At 64.0% G+C, this 14,997-nt stretch overlaps 4 non-coding genes across 4 annotated transcripts; all 4 read right to left on the bottom strand.

Annotated features, from left to right (window-relative positions):
* Positions 1 to 2,327: 2,327 nt before the first annotated feature.
* On the bottom strand, positions 2,328 to 2,446 carry LOC142868543 (5S ribosomal RNA). The gene has a single exon (XR_012917489.1). It is a non-coding gene; the product is annotated as a 5S ribosomal RNA (ribosomal RNA).
* A 3,528-nt stretch (positions 2,447 to 5,974) lies between these two features.
* Positions 5,975 to 6,093, bottom strand: LOC142868542 (5S ribosomal RNA). Its single transcript, XR_012917488.1, has one exon. It is a non-coding gene; the product is annotated as a 5S ribosomal RNA (ribosomal RNA).
* A 3,569-nt stretch (positions 6,094 to 9,662) lies between these two features.
* On the bottom strand, positions 9,663 to 9,781 carry LOC142868541 (5S ribosomal RNA). Its single transcript, XR_012917487.1, has one exon. It is a non-coding gene; the product is annotated as a 5S ribosomal RNA (ribosomal RNA).
* Positions 9,782 to 13,315: 3,534 nt separating this feature from the next.
* On the bottom strand, positions 13,316 to 13,434 carry LOC142868540 (5S ribosomal RNA). The gene has a single exon (XR_012917486.1). It is a non-coding gene; the product is annotated as a 5S ribosomal RNA (ribosomal RNA).
* Positions 13,435 to 14,997: the final 1,563 nt, after the last annotated feature.

The raw sequence follows: 14,997 nt of genomic DNA, 5'->3' as shown, positions 1-14,997 counted from the left end.
GAGAAGCCAGGGAGTTCCCAACGCCCCAGGTGTCCTCAGCCCACGACTGGCTGCTGGGGGAATGCGAAGCCCGGCTCCTTGTCTCAGAGCGGGACAACCAGGAGGTGTGACGTACACCCCGGGGTTCCCAGGAGGATCAGGCTGAAGCTGGGACTTGGCCTCAAAGTGTCCCCTCGCACGGCCACCCCCTTCCCCTTCCTGCTCCTCTACTCCTGGTGCCCCTCCATCCAGGGGCCAGACCTTAAAGAGTCACCCGCAAGAGAATCCTGGTCCCAAAGGAGCCTTCTGGGGGACCCGTGCTGAGAGAGGTTGTGGGCATGGCCCGCTGGGGCTCTGCCCGACCCAGGGCTGAGAGATGCAACCTCCCAGCTCTGGGTCCCTGCAGGGGAAGCGTTGGCAAGCACAGGGCCAGTCCTCCAAAGGCCCAGGTGCAGGGAGCCCAGGCCAAGCAGCCTGTGGAAGAAGCCACCCCGGGAACACGACTGCAGGCCACGGCCCTTCCCACCTCCTCCTCCTCCTCCTCCTCCTGCTCCTCCACCCCCCCCCCCGACCTCCCACCCCCACCCCCGACATGGCGCAGGGCTCAGAGACACCTCAGACACTTGCTACCCAAAGTGCAAAGGGCATCAGTTGCTCCTCCAAACCCCCCCCCCGCCCAGCAGACCGCGTTGTCCAGCCAGCCCCCGGGCCTCCCTGGGGTGCCCAGCACAAAAGTGCAGACAACCACCGGACCCTCAATCTCAGTTTTCGGATGTTTTTGCCACTCTAAGGACCCGCAGGCCAGCTGGGCCTTCTGGCAGGACAGAGAGCCCCGGAATCCGACGTGGAGAGCTGGGTGTACGTCCCCACGAGGAGGCGGTCCCCACCTCCGCGGCTCTCCCCTTGCGGGGGGGAAAAGCAGCCACGGGGCCTCAGAGAAGACACCAGGCTGGGCGCCCGCCCCACAGTGGGGGCACGTCCCCCGCAGGCCACTTAGCGACGGCCGCCGGCCGGCGGACGGTTGGGTGGCGCGAGACGCTGCGGCCGCCCTGCTACCGGGTTCCTGGGAGGGCGTCCTGGAACCAGCGTCCACACCAAGCCCTTGGAAGGCCCAGGCGACGGAGGAGCCCCGTCAGGCAGGGGCCGAGGACGGTGACGGCCCGGGCGGGGAGGAGCGTGTCAGGCAGGGGCAGAGGATGGTGACAGGTGACAGGCCGGGCGGGAAGGAGTCAGTCAGGCAGGGGCCGAGGAGGAGACGGGGCTGGGTAAGGGTTAGGGTTAGAGTCAGGGCACAAGTCACAATCGCAAAGACCTGGAAGCGACCCGAGTGCCCATCGACCCACGAGTGCGTAAATGAAATGTGGCGCGTGGACACCACGGAGTGCTATTCAGCTAGGAGGAGCAGCGGTGAGAGGGCACCTCTCGTGGTTCTCCTGGCCAGAGCTGGAACCCGTTCCAGTAAGCCAGGTAGCCCAAGAATGGACACACGAGCACCACGTGCTCGCGCTCACCAGCAAATGGGTACGAACCGACGGACACCCAAGTGGACACAGAGGAATCACCTTCATCGGGTGGGTGTCGGGCGGGTGGGGGGAGGGGATGGGCATACACCTCCATTAGGAATGGGGTGGGTGCGCACCGACTGGGGGATGGGCGCACTTGAGGCTCTGACCCGAGGGGGGAGGCTGGGAGAGGGCAACGTACCCGACCTTAACATTGGTACCCCCACAATACGCTGGAACAACATCAGAGGTTAATGAATAAGAACACAGGGGGGAGGGGGGCACGGGCAACACATGTCACCTTAATACTTGGACTCCCATCATCTGCTTGAAAAGAGAGAGAAAAGAAAATGCAATCATAGAGATAAGGGACACTTTTTAAACATAATGAATCCGAAGAGAAAAGTAAAAGGAGGCCTGTGGAGCAGGTCTGGGTGTGACTCCGGATCCCCCAACATCAGGTGCCACCACCAAAGATTCCTACGTGTAGCCCATAGAACCCCAAAAGCAACGGGACGAGTTCTGGTCACATACTCCCTCAAAATGACATCCTGGCCTTCTTCTGGAACTCCCTCCCCTCTCAGACTCTCAAGGTTTCCTCCAGCGTGTCGGTTCCCACAGAGCAGACCTTTGGTCTGAGACCTGACAGTCCAGAAGCCACGCATGCTGCCGCGTGACGGCGGTGTCGCGGCTTGGGACAAGAGGAGGCCCCACGGTGCGGGCTGGGGCGCCAGGCACCGCGGCGGGCGCTGAGGGTGGGGGTGACCCCCGCCCGGGGCCGCCGCCTCGCTCCCAGAGAGGGGACAGAACAAGAGGCAAAACAAAAAAAAAAAAAAAAAAAAAAGAAGCCTACGGCACCCGGTATTCCCAGGCGGTCTCCCATCCAAGTACTAACCAGGCCCGACCCTGCTTAGCTTCCGAGACCAGACGAGATCGGGCGCGTTCAGGGTGGTGTGGCCCTAGACGGCGGAGGGCGCCCCTGCCCCGCTCAAGAAGCCGAGCCTCTCTGCGCTTCCCCGCCGCCTCCTCCCGCCCCAGGCCCCGCGCCGGCGCTGACCCGCACCGGGCGGGCCTGTTGAGTTCACCGGCCGGGTCCGGCGGGCTCCGAGGGACGGGGGTGACAGGCGGGGCGGGGCGGGGCGGGCAGGGAGCGGCGGGCCGGGGTGGGGGGCTGTCTCTCTATACACACACACACACACACACACACACACACTCACACTCACTCACTCACACTCACACAAGATGCGCCTCCACGGCTGGACTCGCCAAGGTGGAGACCTTCCAGCCCCCTTCCTCTCCTCGCCTGGCCCACCCCCAGCTCGTGGCCGCCCCCGCCGCCGCCGCCGCCGCCGCCGCCGCCGCCGCCGCCGATTGCGCACGCGCGGGTCGCCCGCCCTTTGACCCCAGGCAGGGGCCGCCCTCCCCGACAACCCCTTTCAGCTGCGCCCCCCACCCTGTGGGTGGGCTGCCGCCTATTCCCCCGGGCCCGGGCTGGGGCACAGCGCATGGGGGAGGGGAGCGAGTGTATGGGGCGTCTCTCTCTCTCTCTTGGGATGTGTCCCATGGGTGGGGTGGCGTGGTTAGTGGGGCGCTGAAGAAATCAGTCCCCTCCATCTCCTACCTCTGGAAAACGCCCAAGCCCTTGGAGAACTGCCGGCAACGCGACCGTGGGGGCCGGGACCCTCCTCTGTGTCCTCCTGTGGCCCAGTCCAAGGGGCCTGGGCCTGGCCGGGGCTGCATTGGACCCCGACCCCCCTGGCGTGTGGACTCGCTAAAAATCGGCGATTAGATATTGGATTCCAGCTTCATTGAGGTCATTTCACTAATGAGTGCACCGGAAAGAGTTTCCTAATCCATCTGTGAGGGTGGCAACTGAAAGAGAATTTTAAAGCTGACAGAATAGGCGAGGAAAGGCATAGGAGATTTCCACACCCAGTAAGGAAGCCTTTCCCGAAATGGAAGAAAGAAACGAGCAAACAGAGACACCGGTAGCCCGCCAGGATCAGAGTCTGCCCCCGAGAGAAAGTACCCTGACCAGGTTCACCCGTGGGTGGGTGGCGAGCTAGCGGCATTCAGAAGAGCGAGGCCCGCAGTCTGTGCAGAAGACACCTGCACTCGGGTGTGTGTGGCGGCACGATTCACAAGCAGCTCCAGATGTTAAGCCAAGGAGAAGCCAGGGAGTTCCCAACGCCCCAGGTGTCCTCAGCCCACGACTGGCTGCTGGGGGAATGCGAAGCCCGGCTCCTTGTCTCAGAGCGGGACAACCAGGAGGTGTGACGTACACCCCGGGGTTCCCAGGAGGATCAGGCTGAAGCTGGGACTTGGCCTCAAAGTGTCCCCTCGCACGGCCACCCCCTTCCCCTTCCTGCTCCTCTACTCCTGGTGCCCCTCCATCCAGGGGCCAGACCTTAAAGAGTCACCCGCAAGAGAATCCTGGTCCCAAAGGAGCCTTCTGGGGGACCCGTGCTGAGAGAGGTTGTGGGCATGGCCCGCTGGGGCTCTGCCCGACCCAGGGCTGAGAGATGCAACCTCCCAGCTCTGGGTCCCTGCAGGGGAAGCGTTGGCAAGCACAGGGCCAGTCCTCCAAAGGCCCAGGTGCAGGGAGCCCAGGCCAAGCAGCCTGTGGAAGAAGCCACCCCGGGAACACGACTGCAGGCCACGGCCCTTCCCACCTCCTCCTCCTCCTCCTCCTCCTGCTCCTCCACCCCCCCCCCGACCTCCCACCCCCACCCCCGACATGGCGCAGGGCTCAGAGACACCTCAGACACTTGCTACCCAAAGTGCAAAGGGCATCAGTTGCTCCTCCAAACCCCCCCCCCGCCCAGCAGACCGCGTTGTCCAGCCAGCCCCCGGGCCTCCCTGGGGTGCCCAGCACAAAAGTGCAGACAACCACCGGACCCTCAATCTCAGTTTTCGGATGTTTTTGCCACTCTAAGGACCCGCAGGCCAGCTGGGCCTTCTGGCAGGACAGAGAGCCCCGGAATCCGACGTGGAGAGCTGGGTGTACGTCCCCACGAGGAGGCGGTCCCCACCTCCGCGGCTCTCCCCTTGCGGGGGGGAAAAGCAGCCACGGGGCCTCAGAGAAGACACCAGGCTGGGCGCCCGCCCCACAGTGGGGGCACGTCCCCCGCAGGCCACTTAGCGACGGCCGCCGGCCGGCGGACGGTTGGGTGGCGCGAGACGCTGCGGCCGCCCTGCTACCGGGTTCCTGGGAGGGCGTCCTGGAACCAGCGTCCACACCAAGCCCTTGGAAGGCCCAGGCGACGGAGGAGCCCCGTCAGGCAGGGGCCGAGGACGGTGACGGCCCGGGCGGGGAGGAGCGTGTCAGGCAGGGGCAGAGGACGGTGACAGGTGACAGGCCGGGCGGGAAGGAGTCAGTCAGGCAGGGGCCGAGGAGGAGACGGGGCTGGGTAAGGGTTAGGGTTAGAGTCAGGGCACAAGTCACAATCGCAAAGACCTGGAAGCGACCCGAGTGCCCATCGACCCACGAGTGCGTAAATGAAATGTGGCGCGTGGACACCACGGAGTGCTATTCAGCTAGGAGGAGCAGCGGTGAGAGGGCACCTCTCGTGGTTCTCCTGGCCAGAGCTGGAACCCGTTCCAGTAAGCCAGGTAGCCCAAGAATGGACACACGAGCACCACGTGCTCGCGCTCACCAGCAAATGGGTACGAACCGACGGACACCCAAGTGGACACAGAGGAATCACCTTCATCGGGTGGGTGTCGGGCGGGTGGGGGGAGGGGATGGGCATACACCTCCATTAGGAATGGGGTGGGTGCGCACCGACTGGGGGATGGGCGCACTTGAGGCTCTGACCCGAGGGGGGAGGCTGGGAGAGGGCAACGTACCCGACCTTAACATTGGTACCCCCACAATACGCTGGAACAACATCAGAGGTTAATGAATAAGAACACAGGGGGGAGGGGGGCACGGGCAACACATGTCACCTTAATACTTGGACTCCCATCATCTGCTTGAAAAGAGAGAGAAAAGAAAATGCAATCATAGAGATAAGGGACACTTTTTAAACATAATGAATCCGAAGAGAAAAGTAAAAGGAGGCCTGTGGAGCAGGTCTGGGTGTGACTCCGGATCCCCCAACATCAGGTGCCACCACCAAAGATTCCTACGTGTAGCCCATAGAACCCCAAAAGCAACGGGACGAGTTCTGGTCACATACTCCCTCAAAATGACATCCTGGCCTTCTTCTGGAACTCCCTCCCCTCTCAGACTCTCAAGGTTTCCTCCAGCGTGTCGGTTCCCACAGAGCAGACCTTTGGTCTGAGACCTGACAGTCCAGAAGCCACGCATGCTGCCGCGTGACGGCGGTGTCGCGGCTTGGGACAAGAGGAGGCCCCACGGTGCGGGCTGGGGCGCCAGGCACCGCGGCGGGCGCTGAGGGTGGGGGTGACCCCCGCCCGGGGCCGCCGCCTCGCTCCCAGAGAGGGGACAGAACAAGAGGCAAAACAAAAAAAAAAAAAAAAAAAAAAGAAGCCTACGGCACCCGGTATTCCCAGGCGGTCTCCCATCCAAGTACTAACCAGGCCCGACCCTGCTTAGCTTCCGAGACCAGACGAGATCGGGCGCGTTCAGGGTGGTGTGGCCCTAGACGGCGGAGGGCGCCCCTGCCCCGCTCAAGAAGCCGAGCCTCTCTGCGCTTCCCCGCCGCCTCCTCCCGCCCCAGGCCCCGCGCCGGCGCTGACCCGCACCGGGCGGGCCTGTTGAGTTCACCGGCCGGGTCCGGCGGGCTCCGAGGGACGGGGGTGACAGGCGGGGCGGGGCGGGGCGGGCAGGGAGCGGCGGGCCGGGGTGGGGGGCTGTCTCTCTATACACACACACACACACACACACACACACACTCACACTCACTCACTCACACTCACACAAGATGCGCCTCCACGGCTGGACTCGCCAAGGTGGAGACCTTCCAGCCCCCTTCCTCTCCTCGCCTGGCCCACCCCCAGCTCGTGGCCGCCCCCGCCGCCGCCGCCGCCGCCGCCGCCGCCGCCGCCGCCGCCGCCGCCGCCGCCGCCGCCGCCGCCGCCGCCGCCGCCGATTGCGCACGCGCGGGTCGCCCGCCCTTTGACCCCAGGCAGGGGCCGCCCTCCCCGACAACCCCTTTCAGCTGCGCCCCCCACCCTGTGGGTGGGCTGCCGCCTATTCCCCCGGGCCCGGGCTGGGGCACAGCGCATGGGGGAGGGGAGCGAGTGTATGGGGCGTCTCTCTCTCTCTCTTGGGATGTGTCCCATGGGTGGGGTGGCGTGGTTAGTGGGGCGCTGAAGAAATCAGTCCCCTCCATCTCCTACCTCTGGAAAACGCCCAAGCCCTTGGAGAACTGCCGGCAACGCGACCGTGGGGGCCGGGACCCTCCTCTGTGTCCTCCTGTGGCCCAGTCCAAGGGGCCTGGGCCTGGCCGGGGCTGCATTGGACCCCGACCCCCCTGGCGTGTGGACTCGCTAAAAATCGGCGATTAGATATTGGATTCCAGCTTCATTGAGGTCATTTCACTAATGAGTGCACCGGAAAGAGTTTCCTAATCCATCTGTGAGGGTGGCAACTGAAAGAGAATTTTAAAGCTGACAGAATAGGCGAGGAAAGGCATAGGAGATTTCCACACCCAGTAAGGAAGCCTTTCCCGAAATGGAAGAAAGAAACGAGCAAACAGAGACACCGGTAGCCCGCCAGGATCAGAGTCTGCCCCCGAGAGAAAGTACCCTGACCAGGTTCACCCGTGGGTGGGTGGCGAGCTAGCGGCATTCAGAAGAGCGAGGCCCGCAGTCTGTGCAGAAGACACCTGCACTCGGGTGTGTGTGGCGGCACGATTCACAAGCAGCTCCAGATGTTAAGCCAAGGAGAAGCCAGGGAGTTCCCAACGCCCCAGGTGTCCTCAGCCCACGACTGGCTGCTGGGGGAATGCGAAGCCCGGCTCCTTGTCTCAGAGCGGGACAACCAGGAGGTGTGACGTACACCCCGGGGTTCCCAGGAGGATCAGGCTGAAGCTGGGACTTGGCCTCAAAGTGTCCCCTCGCACGGCCACCCCCTTCCCCTTCCTGCTCCTCTACTCCTGGTGCCCCTCCATCCAGGGGCCAGACCTTAAAGAGTCACCCGCAAGAGAATCCTGGTCCCAAAGGAGCCTTCTGGGGGACCCGTGCTGAGAGAGGTTGTGGGCATGGCCCGCTGGGGCTCTGCCCGACCCAGGGCTGAGAGATGCAACCTCCCAGCTCTGGGTCCCTGCAGGGGAAGCGTTGGCAAGCACAGGGCCAGTCCTCCAAAGGCCCAGGTGCAGGGAGCCCAGGCCAAGCAGCCTGTGGAAGAAGCCACCCCGGGAACACGACTGCAGGCCACGGCCCTTCCCACCTCCTCCTCCTCCTCCTCCTCCTGCTCCTCCACCCCCCCCCGACCTCCCACCCCCACCCCCGACATGGCGCAGGGCTCAGAGACACCTCAGACACTTGCTACCCAAAGTGCAAAGGGCATCAGTTGCTCCTCCAAACCCCCCCCCCCCCGCCCAGCAGACCGCGTTGTCCAGCCAGCCCCCGGGCCTCCCTGGGGTGCCCAGCACAAAAGTGCAGACAACCACCGGACCCTCAATCTCAGTTTTCGGATGTTTTTGCCACTCTAAGGACCCGCAGGCCAGCTGGGCCTTCTGGCAGGACAGAGAGCCCCGGAATCCGACGTGGAGAGCTGGGTGTACGTCCCCACGAGGAGGCGGTCCCCACCTCCGCGGCTCTCCCCTTGCGGGGGGGAAAAGCAGCCACGGGGCCTCAGAGAAGACACCAGGCTGGGCGCCCGCCCCACAGTGGGGGCACGTCCCCCGCAGGCCACTTAGCGACGGCCGCCGGCCGGCGGACGGTTGGGTGGCGCGAGACGCTGCGGCCGCCCTGCTACCGGGTTCCTGGGAGGGCGTCCTGGAACCAGCGTCCACACCAAGCCCTTGGAAGGCCCAGGCGACGGAGGAGCCCCGTCAGGCAGGGGCCGAGGACGGTGACGGCCCGGGCGGGGAGGAGCGTGTCAGGCAGGGGCAGAGGACGGTGACAGGTGACAGGCCGGGCGGGAAGGAGTCAGTCAGGCAGGGGCCGAGGAGGAGACGGGGCTGGGTAAGGGTTAGGGTTAGAGTCAGGGCACAAGTCACAATCGCAAAGACCTGGAAGCGACCCGAGTGCCCATCGACCCACGAGTGCGTAAATGAAATGTGGCGCGTGGACACCACGGAGTGCTATTCAGCTAGGAGGAGCAGCGGTGAGAGGGCACCTCTCGTGGTTCTCCTGGCCAGAGCTGGAACCCGTTCCAGTAAGCCAGGTAGCCCAAGAATGGACACACGAGCACCACGTGCTCGCGCTCACCAGCAAATGGGTACGAACCGACGGACACCCAAGTGGACACAGAGGAATCACCTTCATCGGGTGGGTGTCGGGCGGGTGGGGGGAGGGGATGGGCATACACCTCCATTAGGAATGGGGTGGGTGCGCACCGACTGGGGGATGGGCGCACTTGAGGCTCTGACCCGAGGGGGGAGGCTGGGAGAGGGCAACGTACCCGACCTTAACATTGGTACCCCCACAATACGCTGGAACAACATCAGAGGTTAATGAATAAGAACACAGGGGGGAGGGGGGCACGGGCAACACATGTCACCTTAATACTTGGACTCCCATCATCTGCTTGAAAAGAGAGAGAAAAGAAAATGCAATCATAGAGATAAGGGACACTTTTTAAACATAATGAATCCGAAGAGAAAAGTAAAAGGAGGCCTGTGGAGCAGGTCTGGGTGTGACTCCGGATCCCCCAACATCAGGTGCCACCACCAAAGATTCCTACGTGTAGCCCATAGAACCCCAAAAGCAACGGGACGAGTTCTGGTCACATACTCCCTCAAAATGACATCCTGGCCTTCTTCTGGAACTCCCTCCCCTCTCAGACTCTCAAGGTTTCCTCCAGCGTGTCGGTTCCCACAGAGCAGACCTTTGGTCTGAGACCTGACAGTCCAGAAGCCACGCATGCTGCCGCGTGACGGCGGTGTCGCGGCTTGGGACAAGAGGAGGCCCCACGGTGCGGGCTGGGGCGCCAGGCACCGCGGCGGGCGCTGAGGGTGGGGGTGACCCCCGCCCGGGGCCGCCGCCTCGCTCCCAGAGAGGGGACAGAACAAGAGGCAAAACAAAAAAAAAAAAAAAAAAAAAAGAAGCCTACGGCACCCGGTATTCCCAGGCGGTCTCCCATCCAAGTACTAACCAGGCCCGACCCTGCTTAGCTTCCGAGACCAGACGAGATCGGGCGCGTTCAGGGTGGTGTGGCCCTAGACGGCGGAGGGCGCCCCTGCCCCGCTCAAGAAGCCGAGCCTCTCTGCGCTTCCCCGCCGCCTCCTCCCGCCCCAGGCCCCGCGCCGGCGCTGACCCGCACCGGGCGGGCCTGTTGAGTTCACCGGCCGGGTCCGGCGGGCTCCGAGGGACGGGGGTGACAGGCGGGGCGGGGCGGGGCGGGTAGGGAGCGGCGGGCCGGGGTGGGGGGCTGTCTCTCTATACACACACACACACACACACACACACACACTCACACTCACTCACTCACACTCACACAAGATGCGCCTCCACGGCTGGACTCGCCAAGGTGGAGACCTTCCAGCCCCCTTCCTCTCCTCGCCTGGCCCACCCCCAGCTCGTGGCCGCCCCCGCCGCCGCCGCCGCCGCCGCCGCCGCCGCCGCCGCCGCCGCCGATTGCGCACGCGCGGGTCGCCCGCCCTTTGACCCCAGGCAGGGGCCGCCCTCCCCGACAACCCCTTTCAGCTGCGCCCCCCACCCTGTGGGTGGGCTGCCGCCTATTCCCCCGGGCCCGGGCTGGGGCACAGCGCATGGGGGAGGGGAGCGAGTGTATGGGGCGTCTCTCTCTCTCTCTTGGGATGTGTCCCATGGGTGGGGTGGCGTGGTTAGTGGGGCGCTGAAGAAATCAGTCCCCTCCATCTCCTACCTCTGGAAAACGCCCAAGCCCTTGGAGAACTGCCGGCAACGCGACCGTGGGGGCCGGGACCCTCCTCTGTGTCCTCCTGTGGCCCAGTCCAAGGGGCCTGGGCCTGGCCGGGGCTGCATTGGACCCCGACCCCCCTGGCGTGTGGACTCGCTAAAAATCGGCGATTAGATATTGGATTCCAGCTTCATTGAGGTCATTTCACTAATGAGTGCACCGGAAAGAGTTTCCTAATCCATCTGTGAGGGTGGCAACTGAAAGAGAATTTTAAAGCTGACAGAATAGGCGAGGAAAGGCATAGGAGATTTCCACACCCAGTAAGGAAGCCTTTCCCGAAATGGAAGAAAGAAACGAGCAAACAGAGACACCGGTAGCCCGCCAGGATCAGAGTCTGCCCCCGAGAGAAAGTACCCTGACCAGGTTCACCCGTGGGTGGGTGGCGAGCTAGCGGCATTCAGAAGAGCGAGGCCCGCAGTCTGTGCAGAAGACACCTGCACTCGGGTGTGTGTGGCGGCACGATTCACAAGCAGCTCCAGATGTTAAGCCAAGGAGAAGCCAGGGAGTTCCCAACGCCCCAGGTGTCCTCAGCCCACGACTGGCTGCTGGGGGAATGCGAAGCCCGGCTCCTTGTCTCAGAGCGGGACAACCAGGAGGTGTGACGTACACCCCGGGGTTCCCAGGAGGATCAGGCTGAAGCTGGGACTTGGCCTCAAAGTGTCCCCTCGCACGGCCACCCCCTTCCCCTTCCTGCTCCTCTACTCCTGGTGCCCCTCCATCCAGGGGCCAGACCTTAAAGAGTCACCCGCAAGAGAATCCTGGTCCCAAAGGAGCCTTCTGGGGGACCCGTGCTGAGAGAGGTTGTGGGCATGGCCCGCTGGGGCTCTGCCCGACCCAGGGCTGAGAGATGCAACCTCCCAGCTCTGGGTCCCTGCAGGGGAAGCGTTGGCAAGCACAGGGCCAGTCCTCCAAAGGCCCAGGTGCAGGGAGCCCAGGCCAAGCAGCCTGTGGAAGAAGCCACCCCGGGAACACGACTGCAGGCCACGGCCCTTCCCACCTCCTCCTCCTCCTCCTCCTCCTGCTCCTCCACCCCCCCCCCGACCTCCCACCCCCACCCCCGACATGGCGCAGGGCTCAGAGACACCTCAGACACTTGCTACCCAAAGTGCAAAGGGCATCAGTTGCTCCTCCAAACCCCCCCCCCGCCCTGCAGACCGCGTTGTCCAGCCAGCCCCCGGGCCTCCCTGGGGTGCCCAGCACAAAAGTGCAGACAACCACCGGACCCTCAATCTCAGTTTTCGGATGTTTTTGCCACTCTAAGGACCCGCAGGCCAGCTGGGCCTTCTGGCAGGACAGAGAGCCCCGGAATCCGACGTGGAGAGCTGGGTGTACGTCCCCACGAGGAGGCGGTCCCCACCTCCGCGGCTCTCCCCTTGCGGGGGGGAAAAGCAGCCACGGGGCCTCAGAGAAGACACCAGGCTGGGCGCCCGCCCCACAGTGGGGGCACGTCCCCCGCAGGCCACTTAGCGACGGCCGCCGGCCGGCGGACGGTTGGGTGGCGCGAGACGCTGCGGCCGCCCTGCTACCGGGTTCCTGGGAGGGCGTCCTGGAACCAGCGTCCACACCAAGCCCTTGGAAGGCCCAGGCGACGGAGGAGCCCCGTCAGGCAGGGGCCGAGGACGGTGACGGCCCGGGCGGGGAGGAGCGTGTCAGGCAGGGGCAGAGGACGGTGACAGGTGACAGGCCGGGCGGGAAGGAGTCAGTCAGGCAGGGGCCGAGGAGGAGACGGGGCTGGGTAAGGGTTAGGGTTAGAGTCAGGGCACAAGTCACAATCGCAAAGACCTGGAAGCGACCCGAGTGCCCATCGACCCACGAGTGCGTAAATGAAATGTGGCGCGTGGACACCACGGAGTGCTATTCAGCTAGGAGGAGCAGCGGTGAGAGGGCACCTCTCGTGGTTCTCCTGGCCAGAGCTGGAACCCGTTCCAGTAAGCCAGGTAGCCCAAGAATGGACACACGAGCACCACGTGCTCGCGCTCACCAGCAAATGGGTACGAACCGACGGACACCCAAGTGGACACAGAGGAATCACCTTCATCGGGTGGGTGTCGGGCGGGTGGGGGGAGGGGATGGGCATACACCTCCATTAGGAATGGGGTGGGTGCGCACCGACTGGGGGATGGGCGCACTTGAGGCTCTGACCCGAGGGGGGAGGCTGGGAGAGGGCAACGTACCCGACCTTAACATTGGTACCCCCACAATACGCTGGAACAACATCAGAGGTTAATGAATAAGAACACAGGGGGGAGGGGGGCACGGGCAACACATGTCACCTTAATACTTGGACTCCCATCATCTGCTTGAAAAGAGAGAGAAAAGAAAATGCAATCATAGAGATAAGGGACACTTTTTAAACATAATGAATCCGAAGAGAAAAGTAAAAGGAGGCCTGTGGAGCAGGTCTGGGTGTGACTCCGGATCCCCCAACATCAGGTGCCACCACCAAAGATTCCTACGTGTAGCCCATAGAACCCCAAAAGCAACGGGACGAGTTCTGGTCACATACTCCCTCAAAATGACATCCTGGCCTTCTTCTGGAACTCCCTCCCCTCTCAGACTCTCAAGGTTTCCTCCAGCGTGTCGGTTCCCACAGAGCAGACCTTTGGTCTGAGACCTGACAGTCCAGAAGCCACGCATGCTGCCGCGTGACGGCGGTGTCGCGGCTTGGGACAAGAGGAGGCCCCACGGTGCGGGCTGGGGCGCCAGGCACCGCGGCGGGCGCTGAGGGTGGGGGTGACCCCCGCCCGGGGCCGCCGCCTCGCTCCCAGAGAGGGGACAGAACAAGAGGCAAAACAAAAAAAAAAAAAAAAAAAAAAGAAGCCTACGGCACCCGGTATTCCCAGGCGGTCTCCCATCCAAGTACTAACCAGGCCCGACCCTGCTTAGCTTCCGAGACCAGACGAGATCGGGCGCGTTCAGGGTGGTGTGGCCCTAGACGGCGGAGGGCGCCCCTGCCCCGCTCAAGAAGCCGAGCCTCTCTGCGCTTCCCCGCCGCCTCCTCCCGCCCCAGGCCCCGCGCCGGCGCTGACCCGCACCGGGCGGGCCTGTTGAGTTCACCGGCCGGGTCCGGCGGGCTCCGAGGGACGGGGGTGACAGGCGGGGCGGGGCGGGGCGGGCAGGGAGCGGCGGGCCGGGGTGGGGGGCTGTCTCTCTATACACACACACACACACACACACACACACACACTCACACTCACTCACTCACACTCACACAAGATGCGCCTCCACGGCTGGACTCGCCAAGGTGGAGACCTTCCAGCCCCCTTCCTCTCCTCGCCTGGCCCACCCCCAGCTCGTGGCCGCCCCCGCCGCCGCCGCCGCCGCCGCCGCCGCCGCCGCCGCCGCCGCCGATTGCGCACGCGCGGGTCGCCCGCCCTTTGACCCCAGGCAGGGGCCGCCCTCCCCGACAACCCCTTTCAGCTGCGCCCCCCACCCTGTGGGTGGGCTGCCGCCTATTCCCCCGGGCCCGGGCTGGGGCACAGCGCATGGGGGAGGGGAGCGAGTGTATGGGGCGTCTCTCTCTCTCTCTTGGGATGTGTCCCATGGGTGGGGTGGCGTGGTTAGTGGGGCGCTGAAGAAATCAGTCCCCTCCATCTCCTACCTCTGGAAAACGCCCAAGCCCTTGGAGAACTGCCGGCAACGCGACCGTGGGGGCCGGGACCCTCCTCTGTGTCCTCCTGTGGCCCAGTCCAAGGGGCCTGGGCCTGGCCGGGGCTGCATTGGACCCCGACCCCCCTGGCGTGTGGACTCGCTAAAAATCGGCGATTAGATATTGGATTCCAGCTTCATTGAGGTCATTTCACTAATGAGTGCACCGGAAAGAGTTTCCTAATCCATCTGTGAGGGTGGCAACTGAAAGAGAATTTTAAAGCTGACAGAATAGGCGAGGAAAGGCATAGGAGATTTCCACACCCAGTAAGGAAGCCTTTCCCGAAATGGAAGAAAGAAACGAGCAAACAGAGACACCGGTAGCCCGCCACGATCAGAGTCTGCCCCCGAGAGAAAGTACCCTGACCAGGTTCACCCGTGGGTGGGTGGCGAGCTAGCGGCATTCAGAAGAGCGAGGCCCGCAGTCTGTGCAGAAGACACCTGCACTCGGGTGTGTGTGGCGGCACGATTCACAAGCAGCTCCAGATGTTAAGCCAAGGAGAAGCCAGGGAGTTCCCAACGCCCCAGGTGTCCTCAGCCCACGACTGGCTGCTGGGGGAATGCGAAGCCCGGCTCCTTGTCTCAGAGCGGGACAACCAGGAGGTGTGACGTACACCCCGGGGTTCCCAGGAGGATCAGGCTGAAGCTGGGACTTGGCCTCAAAGTGTCCCCTCGCACGGCCACCCCCTTCCCCTTCCTGCTCCTCTACTCCTGGTGCCCCTCCATCCAGGGGCCAGACCTTAAAGAGTCACCCGCAAGAGAATCCTGGTCCCAAAGGAGCCTTCTGGGGGACCCGTGCTGAGAGAGGTTGTGGGCATGGCCCGCTGGGGCTCTGCCCGACCCAGGGCTGAG

The sequence above is a fragment of the Microcebus murinus genome, unplaced genomic scaffold, assembly GCF_040939455.1.
Source record: "Microcebus murinus isolate Inina unplaced genomic scaffold, M.murinus_Inina_mat1.0 scaf034_hap2_Mmur4.0, whole genome shotgun sequence".
NCBI lineage: Eukaryota > Metazoa > Chordata > Mammalia > Primates > Cheirogaleidae > Microcebus > Microcebus murinus.
The sequence above is the reverse complement of the archived record's forward strand: the minus strand, read 5'-3'. Positions and strand labels throughout refer to the sequence as shown.